Here is a 12,577-nt window from a genome sequence, read left to right on the forward strand (position 1 = left end):
TAACATACCATATAATTTACTTATTGTGGTTGGTTTCTATGCTGTCAACTTAGTTAAGCTGGTAGTACATTTTCACTTCCTTCCCTGAAGATTTCCGGGACAGTATTAGTCACAGAGGTGTTCTGCCTGAGATCTGACAGGTGTAAGTGGTCATGTACTTTTACACCAGGAGGGCCAGTGCAGGGTACCAGGCATTGTTGCACATCATGCATGTTGTCGCCTCTTCTGTCAGCTCACCTTGTAGGTGTGAGGCAGCAGCCAGGTCCCAACCTTCAACTCCAGGGATTCTCTTCCAATTTCAGTAACTCTTGAGTCTGTGACAAAGGACTGGCTCCTCGGGCAGATCACCTCCGTCATCAAAGGTGTGCAAACTCCAATCCATTCCCACGGGTTCCAGTTCATCCTTGAAGTTCCCAGCTTTCTGTGCTTCCTCCACCTAACCATTTGTGATCTGACTTTCGGTAGTAGTCCTGCTTCTCTGACAGAACTCTAACACTACTTGATGTCTTTATTGTGCCATTAAAATCTATAATCTCGAGTAAAAACGTGGACCTGCTTTGCTTACTGCTCTTTCCCCAGCACCTAGAACAGGGCCTATGTATGGTACATAGTAGGAATTGATTACATATTTACTAATGAACAATTCTTAAAAATATAACGCACAAAGAATAAACATCAAGGGTGGCGAGAAAAGGGAGAGACTAATAGATATTCTAGAAGAAAAGTTCCTGTAAAAAATAAAAACTGAAATGTGTCTTAAAGGATGGATATGAAGGAAATATCATCTACAGTATGAAATAGCATGAAAAAAATAGAGAGGAGCATGCTAAATGTAACATACATTGTATGCTGTCCAGGGATGAGGAATGTGACCTGGGTAAGCCATTATAGTCTCTGTAGCAGGTGACTAACATAGAGAAAACACAATTTCATTAAATTTAACCTTTCAGGAATATACTCACTTGATTGGAAAGGGGGAATTAGAAAAGTAAGGAGACAACACAGATATGTTATTTTAGATTAGCAGTATGACAATAGAGAAAAAGGGTAGATATAAAATTGTAAAAAAAAAAAAAAAGGTTATAACACTGTAACTGTATAAATCATTAGTGCTGTTTGTTGACATATCTGATTCTCCTCCTAAACACATAGTATAGTTCCATTTCCCCACCCTTTTGAAGTTATGCATGGCCGTGCAACTTGCTTTGATCCCAGAAATATGAAGCAATGTGACAAGGCCCACTTCAAAATGGAAGCCTTTAATAACAAGTGTGATTCTCTGCCTTCCCTTCTCCTTTCACGTTGCCTAGAAACATTACAAAAGTGAAAGTCTCACTGGTCTGAATCCGTAAATGGCCAAGAGCATGACGAGAAATAAACCTTTCTGATTTTAAGCCACTGAGACTTTAGATTGTTCCTAACTGCAACACAGCCTCACCCATTCTGATTGTGGCAGCTTTAACTTAAAGTTGACAGATACTTACATTTCCCTCTTTAAGAGATGAAGTTTAATTTCCCTCCCTTTTTGTGTGAGTTCAAGCTAATAACTCACTTCTAACAAGTGTGTGCTTGTGCATGCCAAGTAGCTTCAGTCATGTCTGACTCTTTGCGACCCTATGGACTATAGCCCACCAGGCTCCTAGGATGGTCCAGGCAAGAATGCTGGAGTGGGTTGTCATGCCCTCCTCCAGGGGATCTTCCTGACCCAGGGATCGAACCTGAGTCTCATAAGTCTCCTGCATTGGCAGGTGGGTTCTTTACCACTAGCGTCCACCTGACAAGCCCTCTAACAAATGGTAGTGCTTAACTTCTCTGACTAGGTCATAAAAAAACATTGGGACTTTTTTGTCTCTTGGATCACTCACTTTGGGGAAAACTGAACTTTGGTACCTTGAGGACACTCAAGCAGCTCTATGGAGATTCACCTGCTAAGGGTTTGAGTCCTCCTGCCAACTATTAGCATTCACTTGCCAAGTTGGGAGTGAGCTTGGAAGAGGATCCAAGAGGATCCCACAGCCCCAGCAACATACTGACTGCAACTTCAAAGATACACTGAGGCAACCTAGGTGCTATGGATTCCTGATCTACAGAAATTGCATGAGATGATAAAAACTCATTGTCTTAATCCACCATGCTTTAGGCTAATTTGAGACTCGGCAATAGATAACAAATATGTTGAATGATATAGAAACACACTAGAAATTGAAAATGGAGGATAGAAACAGGGGCTCTGTGAAGGGTGGGATGGGGAGGAAGATGAGAGGATGGTTTGGGAGGGAGGGGACATGTGTGTACCTATGGCTGATTCTTGTTGATTTTTTTTTTCTTTTCTCTTGTTGATGTTTGACAGAAAACTGAAAAATTCTGTAAGCAATTATCTTTCAATTAAAAAATAAATAAAGTGGCAAAAAAAAATCTAAGATAACTCCTAGGCTTTGAGCTTGGAATAATTTGAGAAAATTGTGATTATCACTGACTATAAGTTACTCAATTTCATTGTAGTTTTGAGGCAAGGGACATGTTTGATAAACAAACATCTGCTGGAGTCTTATAAACATTTAGGGCTTCCCAGGTGGCGCTATCTGTAAAGAACTTGCCTGTCAATGCAGGAGACATAAGAGACGCAGGTTTGATTCCTAGGTCTGGAAGATCCCCTGGAGGAGGGCACAGCAGCCCATTCTGGTATTCTTGCCTGGAGAATCTCACGGACAGAGGAGCCTGACTGAAAAAAACAAATGTCCAGAACTGAAAAAAATATTTCAGTAAGAATAACGGAGAAGGGATTCATTACGTATTTACTGATGAACAATTTTTAAAAACATAAGGCACTAAGAGTACACATTTAAGGGTGGCAAGAAAAGGGAGAAACTAAGAGATGTTCTAGAAGAAAAGCTTTCTATCTCCTCCTGTCTAGATACTATGCTTCAATCACAATTTGTTACCAGCAGTATCACACTGCTGCTGCTGCTGCTAAGTCACACTGCTAGTGAACACCCATGGCAAGTTTAAGTTTCCTAAGTGTCTGAATGTGAAAACAGACTCACAGGCCATTTCCTGACTGTATTTTCCCCCACTTATCTCAACATTCATATGAGAGATGTGCAGTTATGTTAATTTTGCTTCCCTGATGATTACCAAAGTTTCCACCCTAAAACCCTAAAAGGAAGAAGGAGGTAGTATAGTTGAAGAACGAGTATTCTACAACAAATGTACAGAATACAGTCCATGTAGCCAATGCAGAATTTAAGTATTTTCCAACCATCATTTCACCAGTCTGATGGCTCTACCTACAGTCTACCTTTAAAATCCCTAAACTAAACTTTACTTATAATCAATTTTTAATTCCTCTATTACCACATTCTCTCTCCTGAGAACTCACTCTAAGCCTCAAAGATTGAACAGCAGCTAAACTCATTAGGTATGATCTTGAATCCCCTCAAATAAATGTAGAAATACTGCCATCTTAGCCACAAATTTCACACTGAGAGATATCATCACAAATGTGCCACTTCTTAAAATGAAAATAAAATAAAAATCACGACTTTTTATCAAGTTTTATTGTAAAAATAGTTTCAGATTTACAGAAAAACGTACAAAAATGGTACAGGGAGTTCCCAGACACCCCTCACCCAGTATCCCCTACTGTTAACATCTTACGATACCATGTACAACGAAGAAACCAGCATGCCTGCAGGCTCAGTCACTAAGTCCTGTCCAACTCTCTGCAATCCCATGGACTGTAGCCCACCAGGTTCCTCTGTCCATGGGATTTCCCAGGCAAGAATATTGGAGTGGGTTGATATTCCTGACCCAGGGATTAAACCTGCATCGCCTGTGTCTCCTGCATTGGCAGGCAGATTCCTGACCACTGAGCCACCTGAATGGCACATTACTGTTAACTAAAGCCCACACTTTATTCCAGTTTCACTAGCTTTCCATTAATGTCCATTTTTGGTTTGAGGATCCCACATTGCCTTCAGTCATTATGTCTCCTCTCCTTTGGTGTTTTTCAGACTTTGTTTTTCATGAGCATAACAGCTTTGAGCATAGAAGGGAATCCTAAAGTATGTCTATCAATTTGATGTTTTTTCTCAGTTCAAGTTTAATAAAACTACAAAAGATCAAAAGTGATACCGTACTACTGTACACATCAGCTAACCTGCCCCATAACACAGCTCAGGCCTTCTTCAGAGGAAGAAAGGCTGGCCTCCAGCCCCTGCAGGAAAGTCCAGTGTTGTCCCACACATCTGGACTGAGTGTGTTTTCATGACAACAGTACAAAAGAGGTTTTGCTCTCATGGCCACCTACCGCAGCCTGGCCCTAAAATGGCCCAGCACTCACTTCTGCTTAGAGAAATATTCTTTGCTCCAGGCATCAGGCTTCTTGGTATCACCACCAGGCTTCCAGCCAGCTGGGCACAGGTCCCCATGTGTGTCAGTGAACTGGAAAGGCCTGAACTAGTCTCAGTGTCTCATCCACAGAACGGCCAACAGGAAGGTCGTTTATGGTAATCTGTCGAAAGATACCTTCATCATCAGTAATAAAAAGGTTCCTGAATGAGAAGCCCTCATCAGCCTTTAAGACCCCACAGTACTGAGCAACGGTGTGCTCGGACTCTGATGTCAGGGAATCTGCATGGCCCCAGTCTTCCTTGTTTCTTGGGTATGCTGACCCACACCAGGTGATAGAAGTGAGAACCACGGAAGCAACAGTTACCTGGCAGCTGAGTTTTTTAAATTCTTCCGCCCTATCACTGAAAGCAATGCGCTCCATGGGGCACACAAAGGCTAAGTCAAGAGGGTAAGAGACGAACACGACGTATCTCCTTTGTAGTCAGACGGACTGGTATCTTTGAATTGATCATCTGGCATAATGCTTGTTGCTTTGAACTGGGGGGCAGGATGCCCAATTTTCAAATTTCCTTGAAGACATATTGCTATCGGCAATTCTCAGAGAGAAACCACACAGACCAATCAGATGGAGGACATCCATCAATTTGCTTTTGGCTGATGCTTTTCTCATGGATAGACTGAGGTTAGGGCTTTGAGGAAGAATAACACAGAAGGAGGTCAAGTGTTCTCATCATATCTTATCAGGGCTCAAACTATTGATATGACTTATCACTGTTGCTGATATTGCTTACCTGGCTTAGATAGCATTTACCAGATTTCTCTACTGTAAAGTTATGTTTTCCCCATTTGGCTTAACCTACCCTTTGAAAGAAAGTTGCTAAGCACAGCCCATATTCAAGATGGTATGGGGGTAGGGAAGGGAAACTAAACTCCATCTCCTGGAGATAAGTGACTTTTTAGAATAAACATAAAATTTACTCAATTTCTGAAATACACATTGAGTACCCAAAGCATCTGATAATGCAATTAAGTGCCCATTTAACATGAGTCACTCTGCTAGGCATTTCAAATAAGTGTTAGACACAGTCCTGCACCACAAGGAGTTTATAATGTAGTTAGGATAGCACAAGAAAAATGCTGGTTAAGTACTAAAGCGTCACAAAAAGGGGAAAAAAATAAAATCCAGTTGGAGTAATGAAGTAATGAAATGTTTCACAGAACAAGAAATATTTAAGCAAAGTAAAACTGAATATAATTTTGACAGATGAAAACAGATGGAAATTCACATCTATTTGCAATTTAAAACTCTCAACAGTGGACATAAAGAGAATGTACTTCAACATAATAAAAGTGATATATATCAATCCCACACCTAATATCATATAGTGAAAAACTGAAAATTTTCCTTCTAATATCAGGAATAAGACAAGGATGCCCACTCTCACCACGTTTATTAACATAGTATTGGAAGTCCTAGTCAGAGCAATTAGGCAAAGAAATAAAAAGTATTCAAATTGGAAAAAAAAGGAGTAAAACTGTCACTATTTTAGAAGACATGATTTCATATACAGAAAACCCAAAGATTCCACCAAAAATTGTTAGAACTAATAAATAAATTCAGTAAAATTGCAGAATACAAAATCAACAAACAAAAATCTGTTATATTTCTATACATTAATAATAAAGTATCAGAAACAGAAATTAAGAAAACAATCCCATTTACAACTGCATCAAAAAGAATAAAATATCTAGGGATAAATTCAAACAAAGAGGTTAAAGACCTGTACACTGAAAACTATAATACATCTTTGAAAGAAACTGAAGGCACAAATAAGTGAAAAGATCGTCCACACTCATGGAGTGGAAGAATATTGTTATAATGTCCATACTATGCAAAGCAATCTACAGATTCAACAGAACAGAGACCTCAGAAATAACCCCACATATACACAATCAGTTAATTTATGACAGAAGCCAAGATTATACAATAGGGAAAGAATAGTTCTCTTGAATAAATGGTGTTGAGAAACTGGAAAACCATGTGCAAAAGATCAAAAGTGGGCCACTATCTTACACCATACACAAAAATGAACTCAAAATGGATTAAAGACTTGAACGTAAGACCTGAAACTATAAAACTGCTAGGAGAAAACACAGGTGGTAAGCTACCTGATGATTTTTTGAAACTGACCCCAAAAGTAAAGGCAACAAAAGCAAAAATAGGCAAGTTGGACTACATAAAACTAATAAGTTTCCTCACAGCAAAGGAAACCATCAACAAAAATGAAATGATAGTTTATGGAACAGGAAAAAATATTTGAAAATCATATACCCTGATAAGAAGCTAATATCCAAAATACATAAAAACTCATAGAACTCAATAGAAAAAAAATCCAATTAAAAAATGAGCAGAATATCTGCTCATTATATGCCTGGAGACACCTAAAAAGATGGTCAATATCACTAACATCAGAAAATGCAAATCAAAAATATAATGGGGTATCACATCACACATTAGAATGGCCATTATCAAAAAAGATAAGAAATAACAAGTGTTGGTAAGAATGTAGAGAAAAAAGAGCTGTCATGCACTATTGGTGGGAATGCAACTGGTGTATAACCACTATGGAAAACTACACAGGAATTCCTCAAAAAAATTAAAAATAGAGTGTGATCCAGCAATTCCACTCCTTGGTATTTACTCAAAGTAAACAAAAACATGAACTCAAAAAGATATATGTACTGCCATGTTCATTTCAGCATTATTTTCAATAGCCAAGATATGGAAACAATCCAAGTGTCCACTGATGTATTAATATGAATGAAGAAAGATGTGGTGTATTCACACACATGGGACTATTAAGCTATAAACAAGAATGAAATCTTTCCATTTGTGACAAGATAGATGATCTTAAAGGTATCATGCTAAATTCAATACATCAGAGAAAGACAAACATTGCATGATCCCACTGATATGTGGAATAAAAAAAAACAATAGACTCATACTATAAACTATCAGCTATGAAGCAAGTCCTGGGGATGTAATGTACAACACAGTGATTACAGTTAATAATACTATACTGCATATTTGAAAGTTACTAAGAAAATAAATCTATAAAAATTTCTCACCACAAGGAAAAAAAAAGCAATTTTATAACTGTGTATGAGGATGAAGATTAACTAGACTAACTGTGGTGATGATTTCACAATATACACAAAAATATCAGATATTATGTTGTACAACTGAAACTAATATGTCAACTACAGGAAGGAAAAAAAAACTAGATGGAAAGACATCCAAGATGGAAAAAAGAGCATAAACAAAATATAAGAGCTCTTTCTCATTCATTCAGTGTTTTTGCACTGTAACCCAATGGAAACATTCATTTTAAGATCTTCAGTAAATTTTCATAGCTTAGCATAAATGGGTGGTGCTTAGTCTCCCCATAATTCATTATGTTGATGTTCTAACCTTTGGTACCCCATAATATGACTATACTTGAAGATCTTTAAAAAGGTAATTAAAATTAAAAGAAGTCATTAGGACAGACCCTAATCCAGTATGAGTAGAGTCCTTCTAAGAAGCTATAAAGATATAGGCACAGAACAAAGACAGAACTATAGATCAATGGAACAAAATAGAAAGCCCAGAGATAAATCCACGCACCTATGGACACCTTATCTTTGACAAAGATGGCAAAAATATACAATGGAGAAAAGACAATCTCTTTAACAAGTGGTGCTGGGAAAACTGATCAACCAGCTGTAAAAGAATGAAATTACAACACTTTCTAACACCATACACAAAAATAAACTCAAAATGGATTAAAGATTTAAATGTAGGAGCAGAAACTATAAAACTCCTAGAGGAAAACATAAGCAGTACACTCTGACATAAATCACAGCAAGATCCTCTATGATCCACCTCCCACAGTAATGGAAATAAAAGCAAAAATAAGCAAATGGGACTTAATTAAACTTAAAAGCTTTTGCATGACAAAGGAAACTATAAGCAAGGTAAAAAGACAGCCTTCAGAATGGGAACAAATAATAGCAATCAAAGCAAATGACAAAGAACTTACCTCAAAAATATACAAGCAGTTCATCAATACCAGAAAAATAAACAACCTAATCAAAAAATGGGCCAAAGAACTAAACAGACATTTCTCCAAAGAAGACATACAGATGGCTAACAAACACATGAAAAGATTCTCAACATCACTCATTATCAAAGCAACGCAAACCAAAACCACAATGAGGTACCATCTCACACCGGTCAGAATGACTTCTATCAAAGTCTACAAACAATATATGCTGGAGAGGATGTGGAGAAAAGGGAACCCTCTTACACTGTTGGTGGGAATGCAAACTAGTACAGCCACTATGGAGAACAGTGTGGAGAGTCCTTAAAAAACTGGAAATAGAACTGCCATACGATCCAGCAATCCCACTGCTGGGCATACACACCAAGGAAACCAGGATTGAAAGAGACACGTGTACCCTAATGTTCATCACAGCACTGTTTATAATAGCCACGACAGGGAAGCAACCTAGAGGTCCATCAGCAGACGAATGGATTAGAAGGTTGTGGGACATATACACAATGGAATATTATTCAGCTATTAAAAAGAATGCATTTGAGTCAGTTCTAATGAGGTGAATGAAAGGGGACCCTATTATACAGGGTGAAGTAAGTCAGAAAGAAAAACACCCATACGGTACATTAACGCATATACATGGAATTTAGAAAGATGGTAATGATGACCCTATATGCAAGACAACAAAAAAGACATAAAGAACAGAGTTTTGGACTCTGTAGGAGAAGGCAAGGGTGAGATGATTCGAGACAATAGCATTAAGACATGTATTTTATCATACATGAAACTGATGACCAGTCCAAGTTCCACGCATGAAACAGGGCACTCAAGCCGGTGCACTGGGACAACCCAGAGGGATGGGATAGGGAGAGAGGTCAGAGGGGGGCTCGGGCTGGGGGGGCCCTGGATACATGTACACCCATGGCTGATTCATGTCAGTGTATGGCACAAACCACCACAATATTGTAAAATAATTAGCCTCCAATTAAAAATAAATAGTTTAAAAAAAGATATAAGCACAGAGCAGAGGATGTGAAGAAACAGGGTCATCTAAAGCCAGGGAGAGATCTCTGAAGAACAAACCTATGGACACCTTGATCTGACTTCTTGTCTCCAGAACTGTGAGAAAGCAAATTTCTGGTGTTTAAGCCACCCAATATGTGGTATATTGTCATATCAGCCTTAGCAAAATAACACAGATGCTCAGTTACAGATTCTAAAAATCACACCCATTTTGGCAAAATTCCCCTCTGTGATTTCTAATTTAAGCATTGTCATTCAACAGTTCTTTCCATTCAATACTGACATGAAGAGTAAAGGTAAAAAAAGTGATATAAGGTCAGCCTTAGGAACAGCTCTAGCTCTTTCAAATTAAAATTTATTATGCCCTTATAAACTTGTCCAGTCCCAGCCCTAACCATAACAAAAAATTTTACTCTAATTTCAGCAATTTCAAGAAGCTTCAGGGATCTCTTTTGTAGCACTTTATTCACCAGGTATTGTTGTTATTTAGTCACTCAGTCCTATTTAGCTCTTTGCGACTCCATGGGCTATCGACCACCAGGTTCCTGGCCATGGGATTTCCCAGGCAAGAATACTGGAGTAGGTTGCCACTTTCTTCTCCAACGGATCTTCTCAATCATGGGACTGAACCTGCATCTCTTACACTGGCAGGACGATTCTTTACCACTGAGCCACGTGAAAAGTTCAGACGTCTTGATACCAGTATGCCTGACAACTGCTGCAACACAGTGCTCCAACTTGTCCACTACTAAGTAAAAGCTTCACCTAGCTCCACCTTTTTGTTTCACACGAGGCGAAAACTAAAATGGAAAACAGAAAATACATTTCAGTGACATTTAACAAGCACAAGTGCTCACTCAGTCCTGCTGACTCTTTGGGATCTCAACGACTGCAGCCAGCCAGACTCTCCCGGGTCCATGAAATTTTCCAGGCAAGAACACTAGAGTGGGTTGCCACTTTCTACTCCATGCACATGCCTAGGACTAAACGTATTCCTAAATATCTTTAATTTCCTTTTACAATAAATAGATTTATGCTTTACTTTCACCCTTAAAGAAACTTAAGTCACGGATGTTAAGACCCAGGTGCGCTCTTTCAAAAGTCAGCAGCAGCTCTGGAGACGCTAACTGTAGACCACAAACTGTGGGCGAGCGGGCAACAGACGAAATGTCCACACACGCACGAAAAAGCATCTCCCTCACGCTCCTGTTGTCTTCTCCTATTCTGTGTACAAATTCGTGTGGCAAGCCTTTCAAAAATGAGTACAAATACTCCTAAGAGCTCAGACTCCCGAAAAACAAAACAAAATAACTTATTGTAGACCACTTAACACCTGCGCTCAGAAACAGTAATTTCAGTGGAATACAGGAAACCATGGACTTCCCTCGTAGCTCAGTCGGTAAAGACTGCCTGCAGTACAGAAGACCCGGGTTCGATCCCTGGGTTGGGAAAATCCCCAGGAGAAGGATGGCTAACCCACTCCAGTATCCTTGCCTGGAAAATCTCATGGACACAGGAGCCTGGTGGGCTACAGTCATGGGGTCACAGAGTCGGGCACGACTGAGCGACTAACCCTTACTTAGGGGAGATACGAAGTTTTTTAAGCAGAGAAAAAAAAGGTAGTTCCACAGAAATCAATCTACCAAAAGGTTAAGAAGAGAACTATCGAACCTGGCGTTTTGGTAACAGCGACTTCTAAGGTAACTGTCTTAAAGTATACAAGAAACAACACAACCCTTTCACCTTCTTCACACAGCGTACGCGCGAGATCTGAAGGATTTCCTTCTGGGGAGAACTCTGTAATGCGCAAGCGTCAAACTCAGAAGCCGCGCTAGCACGGCAGATCTAGAAGACGCGCGAGAAGAGAGGAGCACTGAGAAAGGGGGAGGGGCCTGTATGCGCATGCGTCAAAGTCAGCCACCGCGCTAGCAGGGCAGATCCAGAAGACGCGCGAGGAAGGCGGAGCACTGAGGAAGGGGGAGGGGCCTGTGTGCGCATGCGTCAAAGTCAGTCGCCGCGCTCGCAGGGCAGATCCAGAAGACGCGCGAGGAAGGCGGAACACTGAGGAAGGGGCGGGGCCATCAGGGAAGAGCTGGCCAACGGAGGGGGCCGAGCCGCGGGGGCGGGGCTTGGAGGGCGGGGCTTGGAGGGCGGGGCGGAGGGAGCAAGTGCGCAGGCCTCGCCCCTCGCGGCGCCTTCCCGGAATGGCGTCATCAGCGCTATAAGAGAGCTTGTGCAGACGACTCCGGCCTTTTACATCCGGTAAGCGTCTGGTTTAGCGAAAGGCGCTAGACTGGTTGTTTTGTGAGGTAAAGTAACAAGGAACACGGCTTTTCGGCCTAGTTTAAGATGCAGGAGATGCAGCGGTCTTGTAGCAGTAGACCGACGTTAGCTTTGAAAACGTCTAGGTTCAGAAGCTTGAGTGAAATTTCATGTTCAACGTTAGCGGGGCGGCCACGTGCAGCTCCGGGAGCTGAGTCGGAAGCCAGTCGCGCGTGGGTCGTGGGCCCTCCGGCAGAGGTTAAATACCGCCGATGACTCGGGTGAAGAAGGTCGTGCGTTGTACTGTCGGTGCCATGTGGCCATCTTGAATCTTGTTACTCTGCCACTCTTGAAGAGCAACACCGCATCCTGACGGTTTGATCCAAGTGGTGAGTAGTGTCTGTAGTTGCCTTTGCTGGTCCTTTCTGGGATTATGAACCTCCATGTATCTTTGGGACCTGTCGGCTGTGGCAGTCTCCCTTCCTAGCCATGGAAGAGCATATTCTTGTTTATTGGCAAAGCTGTCACCATTTAATTGGTATCAGATTCTGACTTGCACAAGTAACATTCTTCACTTTAAAAACCTGCAGTGTGCTGGGTTATTGGGCAAACATTAAACTACTGTTCAAATGTTTCTAGGAAGCTGAGCTAATGGTTCCAGTGGAAGACGGAAAGCATAACGAGGTACGTTCCTGTTCTATGTATCTCAAATCCTTAGAGCTAAGGATTTGGAAGACCAGAACTGGCACATTGTGCAGGCTTTTTGTAACTTAATAGCCAACTGAAGAGACTGTAACTGCTTTAGCTGCTAAAATCTTAACACTGTACTCAAATCAGTCTTG

At 40.6% G+C, this 12,577-nt stretch overlaps 2 long non-coding RNA genes, 1 other non-coding gene and 1 pseudogene across 5 annotated transcripts in view; 2 read left to right on the forward strand and 2 right to left on the reverse strand.

Annotated features, from left to right (window-relative positions):
- Positions 1-3,540: 3,540 nt before the first annotated feature.
- Positions 3,541-5,160, reverse strand: LOC110128802 (peroxiredoxin-1 pseudogene; annotated as a pseudogene).
- Positions 5,161-9,795: 4,635 nt separating this feature from the next.
- Positions 9,796-11,343, reverse strand: LOC139030245 (uncharacterized). Its single transcript, XR_011482550.1, has 2 exons — positions 11,145-11,343; positions 9,796-10,273 (listed from the first exon to the last, which is right to left on the reverse strand). It is a non-coding gene; the product is annotated as an uncharacterized lncRNA (long non-coding RNA).
- Positions 11,344-11,626: 283 nt separating this feature from the next.
- Positions 11,627-12,577, forward strand: part of LOC110128800 (uncharacterized) — a 40,967-nt gene continuing 40,016 nt past the window's right edge. For all 3 annotated transcript variants that reach the window (XR_011482552.1, XR_011482551.1, XR_002311283.2), the window contains exons 1-2: positions 11,627-12,124; positions 12,375-12,419. This is a non-coding gene — a long non-coding RNA (uncharacterized lncRNA). The remainder of the gene's footprint in view (positions 12,125-12,374; positions 12,420-12,577) is intronic.
- On the forward strand, positions 12,175-12,305 carry LOC139030311 (small nucleolar RNA SNORA24). Its single transcript, XR_011482611.1, has one exon. It is a non-coding gene; the product is annotated as a small nucleolar RNA SNORA24 (small nucleolar RNA).

This window comes from Odocoileus virginianus, chromosome 21 (assembly GCF_023699985.2).
Source record: "Odocoileus virginianus isolate 20LAN1187 ecotype Illinois chromosome 21, Ovbor_1.2, whole genome shotgun sequence".
Taxonomy (NCBI): domain Eukaryota; kingdom Metazoa; phylum Chordata; class Mammalia; order Artiodactyla; family Cervidae; genus Odocoileus; species Odocoileus virginianus.